The sequence below is a fragment of the Fragaria vesca genome, linkage group LG6 (genome assembly GCF_000184155.1).
Source record: "Fragaria vesca subsp. vesca linkage group LG6, FraVesHawaii_1.0, whole genome shotgun sequence".
Taxonomy (NCBI): Eukaryota; Viridiplantae; Streptophyta; class Magnoliopsida; order Rosales; family Rosaceae; genus Fragaria; species Fragaria vesca.
This window is the reverse complement of record NC_020496.1, coordinates 26,528,684-26,534,259: the sequence shown is the minus strand read 5'-3', so window position 1 is coordinate 26,534,259 and position 5,576 is coordinate 26,528,684.

Below are 5,576 nucleotides of genomic sequence, written 5' to 3'. Positions count from 1 at the left end.
ATATGCTAATGGGTGTTCTGGATCGGGCTCAGAACCCTCGGACTATGAAGAAGAAGGATGTTTTTAAGGCTGGGGCAGGGGAGTTCAAGGGTGCCAAAGGACCCCTTGATGCTTACACTTTGGTAGACAAGATGGAAAAGGCTTTTATGAGCACTGATTTGCCGGAGGATAAGAAAGTGAAGATGGCGGTGACTTTTCTAGATGATTCAGCACATCACCGGTGGTCGCTTGCCAGCAAGAACAATGAGGATGCTCACAATATGACTTGGGAGCAGTTTAAGATGCTCTTCTTGGGGCAATATTTCAGTTATGCTCATCGCAGTAGGATTCAGTCGGACTTTCATGAAAAAGAGGAATGATGTGGGTGTCATAGAGTTCGAGCAGAGATTCACTTCCTTGAGCTATCATGTGTCATACCTGGTTCCGGATGAGAAAACCAGGATAGAGATGTTCATTGGGGCACTTGGTGGAGTGTATGCAGATAAGATGACCGGTGTAATATACCCGACCTTCATTGATGCAATTAGTGCAGCCATGGCCATTGAGACCAGGGGGACATATGGTGCACGGCCCCAAGATTATAATGGCCCCAATCAGGGTCCATCCAAGAAGGCTGCTTCATCATCTGCTTCAGGGTCATCAGCTGGTAGTGGCAATAGCAGTGGATCGAGATCTGGTACTCAAAATAGGACTAGAGGACGTTTCAGGAAACCTTTCAGGAGCCAGTTGGGGAGACAGTAGACTGGACAGTTTAGTACTGGTGGCAGCTTCCAGGGTGGTACATTTGGTGGTCAGACCTTTTCTTTTGGTCAGTAGTAGTCTACAGGGTGTTATGAGTGTGGTGGTCAGGATCATTTCAGGAGAGATTGTCCCTTGTTGGCTCAGAGGACCACCCCCACCCCTACCTATCCAGTCGGTCAATCTTCAGCCAGAGGCTCTAGCAGTGGTACTCATGGCAGTTCAACAGCTAGGGGTGAGTCCCAGCAGGGTAGTGGTCAACGTGGACGTCCTATGACTCGCGCTAGACTGCATGCTATGACCCAGTAGTAAGGTCGTACTTCTCTAGACATTGGTACGTTATTAATTTTTGGTCAGCCTGCTTTTACTTTAATTGATCCCGGAGCCACGCATTCATTTATGTCTAGTAGATTTTCTCTCCATGCCAATGTGTCATCATTGTCTCTTCTAGACGAATGGCATGTGTCTCTACCCTCTGGTGAGGTGATGAGAATAAATTGGGTGTTTAGTGGTTGTGAAGTATTAGTAGAGGGATTAAATTTCAAGGCCGATTTAATTCCTTTAGACATAGTGGAGTTTGATGTGATCTTGGGAATAGACTTTTTGGAGGCATATAGAGCTATGGTAGATTATTTTCAAAAAGTAGTGGTGCTTCGCAGTCCATAAGGATTTGAGGTTACTTTTCAAGGGGAAAAAGACGTTATTTCGAGTTGCTTGATATCAGCTGTTGCTACTAGAAAATTGTTATATAAAGGCTGTCAGGCATATTTAGCACACATTGTGGATACAACTGTGGGAGTTTTGGGAGTAGAAGATATTCCCGTAGTAAGAGAGTTTCTGAATGTCTTTCCCGAGGAGTTGCCTGGTTTGCTTCCTGTAAGGGAGACTGACTTTTCTATTGAGTTACTTCTTGGAACTATGTCTGTCTCACATGCACCTTACATAATGGCTCCAGCGGAATTGAGGGAGTTAAAGACTCAATTGTAGGAGTTGGTAAACAAATGATTTATTCAGCCTAGCATGTCTCCATGGGGTGCTCCGGTGTTGTTTGTTAAGAAGAAAGATGGCACCATGAGATGCATTGATTATAGGAAGTTAAATCAAGTCACAGTGAAGAATAAATATTTTTTGCCCCGCATTGATGATTTATTTGATCAATTGAGAGGTACTTCCGTCTTTTCAAAAATTGATTTGAGATCGGGATATCATCAGTTGCGGATCCGGGAGAGTGACATAGCCAAGACTGTTTTTCGATCACGTTATGGTCATTATGAATTTGTGGTGATGCCATTTGGACTTACTAATGCACACGCGGCATTCATGGATCTAATGAATAGGGTGTTTAGTCAATATCTTGATCGTTTCATGAACGTATTCATAGATGACATCTTGGTTTACTCAAGAAGTGAGAAAGAGCATGTCAAGCATCTAAGAATGATATTGCAGACTTTGAGAAATTCTCAGTTATATGCCAAGTTTAGCAAGTGTGAGTTTTGGCTAGATAAAGTGGGGTTCTTGGGTCATGTGGTTTCGGCAGAAGGAGTTAGTGTGGATCCCCAAAAGGTGGAAGTAGTGTCAAATTGGAGAAAACTCACCACTGTGACGGAGATCCGTAGTTTCTTGGGATTAGCAGGTTATTATCGACACTTCATACAAGATTTTTCAAAGATTGCTGCTCCTCTTACAAGATTGACCAAGAAAGGTATTAGTTTGAATGGTCAGATCAATGTGAGCAAAGTTTTCAAGAATTGAAGAATCGCTTGACTAGTGCTCCTGTTTTGGCACATCCGGATGATAGTGGGGAGTATGTGGTTTATTGTGATGCTTCTAGACGAGGTCTAGGCGGAGTATTGATTCAGCATGATCGAGTTATTGCCTATGCTTCTAGGCAATTGAAGCCATATGAGATAAATTATCACACTCATGATCTAGAGCTTGCAACGGTAGTACGGTAGTTTTCGCTCTCAAGTTATGGAGACATTATCTTTATGGAGCCAATTGTCAGATTTTTACCGATCACAAGAGTCTTCGGTATGTGTTCACTCAAAGAGAGCTAAATATGAGACAGAAAAGGTGGATGGAGTTGAGCAATGATTATGATTGCACTATTGAGTATCATCCTGGAAAAGCTAATGTGGTAGCAGATGCTCTTAATCGAAATCCCTCCATATCTTTGTCTCACATGAGGACGGTTCGAGTTCCACTTCTTTATGAGTTGCGAGTTACAGGGGTGGATTTATCGGTAGATGAAGTTGGTGCTTTGGTAGTTAGTTTCCATGTGAGGCCAATTTTGGTTGATAAAGTGCGGGAGGCATAATATAATGATCGTTCTATTGTTCGGTTGATAGAAAGAACATTGAGTGGAACCACCGTTGATTTTTTAGTTAGAAGAGATGAAACTTTATTGTTCAAAAATAGGCTGTGTTCCAAAGAGAAAGGAAGAGTTAAAGAAGGAAATAATGGAGGAAGCTCATAGTTCTGCATATGCTGCTCATCCGGGTAGTATAAAAATGTATCGGACCTTGAAGGATTATTATTGGTGGCCAAACATGAAGAGAGAAATTGCAGCTTTTGTGAGTAGGTGTTTGATTGAGCCGTTGTCTATTCTAGTGTGGAAGTGGGACCACATCACCTTGGATTTTGTTTTCAGTTTACCTCGTACCCGTGAAGGGCATGACGGTATTTGGATGATTGTGGATAGACTCACTAAATCGGCACATTTCTTACCAGTGGGAAAGAAGTATATACTGGATAAATTGGCGGAGCTTTATGTGAATGAATTTGTGAGACTTCATGATGTACCTGAATCAATAGTGTCGGATCAGGATCCTAGATTTGCTTCTAAATTATGGGGAGCTCTTCAAGCAGCTTTAGGCACCCGATTGCACTTCAGCACTACTTTTCATCCTCAGAACGATGGGCAATCGGAGAGGACTATTTAGACTTTGGAGGATATGTTGAGAGCTTGTGCCTTGCAGTTCAGGGGGAGTTGGGATAAAAACCTATCTTTGGGTGTCAAGGTGAAATTCGGGGTGGGTCTTGACATTTCAAGCTCCCCAGAGCTCCCTTGCGTTCTCGTTTCTCTTTTTCTTTGGTTGCTCTGCTCGCTACAACCGCGAGTATGGATATTGGTGGCGGAGAAGCTACTGTAAATCCTCGTCCGCGAGGTGGCACCAGAGCCCTACTTTTGTTTGATTAGAAGTACAGGTCAGCGCACTACAACAACAATGCTACTACATTTCGCGTCCGTACGGTGGCATGCCCCGCATCCCTAGAAGCATTGACTACTACCATCTCTCTCCCCTTGTTGAGGATCGTGGCCAAAACACTATAAATAGAAAGCAAGGCCTCTCTTGTTCTTTAGTTGTTGAATATAGTCTTGTTTGTTTTCTACCACTAAGTCTAGCGTTTTGCTAACTGCTCATTTATTTCTAAGTCTTTCTTGTGACTGTCAATCTTAGAGCTAAGCACCAAAATCTTTTCAAACTCATATCATTGTGCATTTGCATACCTTGAGGTTTGTCTAGGTGATGCAAGAACCCGGTGAATCTGTCTTTGAGAATTAAGTAAAGGTGTTAGTTGAATTCTGCTTACAAGCTTAGAATAGTACTATATGTGTAGTCGGTAGTTGATAAATGACCTGTCAAAAGATGACGTTAGTGCAATTTAAAACCCTATAGTTGTAGTACATGTAAGTAGGGTATCGTTCTAGCCGGGGACACTAGGGAAGAATTTATTCTGCAAAACAAAGTCATTAGAAATATTCACACAATATATACATAAAGAATAAAATGGGGGATTGAAATCGGCAGAAAACAAAGAAAATAAAACAAAGGCAAATAATTACAAAGTTTGGTCACTTCAACGTTGTAAGCACTTCACAAATAAATTCCGATTAGCATAAGTATTTTTATGAAAGGTTAAATTATCTTATCTATGTTTTCACAATTGCAAGTTAATTCCAACCCTTAAGACTTCTCATGTGTTTAAGGTTGTCTTTGCGCTCAACTAAAAACTATGTGACTACTTAACTAAATTGTCTTTGCGCTCAATCTAATCAAGCAACACTTACCGTCCACGAGTCGTTGGAGACATGCTCGTTAGCAATGGCGTCACCCATCCTCGAACCCATGCAAATCACTCACCCTGCCTACCCTATGCAGCACCTAGAACCGAGTTGTCTTTGCGCTCAACTCGACCTAAAAATACCACGGCATATTAAACTCCCCCCTAATGGCTAACTCGTGTACTTTGAATTGACCTAGGGTTCGATTACGTGATCAGGTGAGGATTAATTAACCTAACAATTACTAAACACATAAACACAGATTCTTTACTTCTTTAATAATCCTAACATGCATACTAAACCGTTACACAACATGTACAATCATAATCAAGTCACAAAGAAGATCGTACAATCACACATATCATATAAAACCCAAAACCAAAAAATATTTTTATCAATAAACTCAAAGTTCTTACACAGTAATTACAAACATAAACCATGGATGTCTTCATCCTTAACCTACCTATAAGGTTCGGCAAGGTTGAAAGGGAAATTGGTGGAAGATTACAGTGGAGGCAAGGAATGGTTCGGCTGTGCTTGTGTTTGCTGTGTAAGGGAGGGTTTTTAGGTAGAGTTTAGGCTTGCTAGAACTTAAAACAATTGAAGGACTCCCCAAACTATGCATACAACAGCCCTATTTATACAGAAAACCTATAGAGAAACCCTAGTTGCATCGGCAAAGGAAAGGCAGTCCTATTCCAACTCTCTTTCCTATTTGCTCAATGATTCCTTCTTCAATGCAGCTTGTGTATCCGAATTTGGACTCCATCTT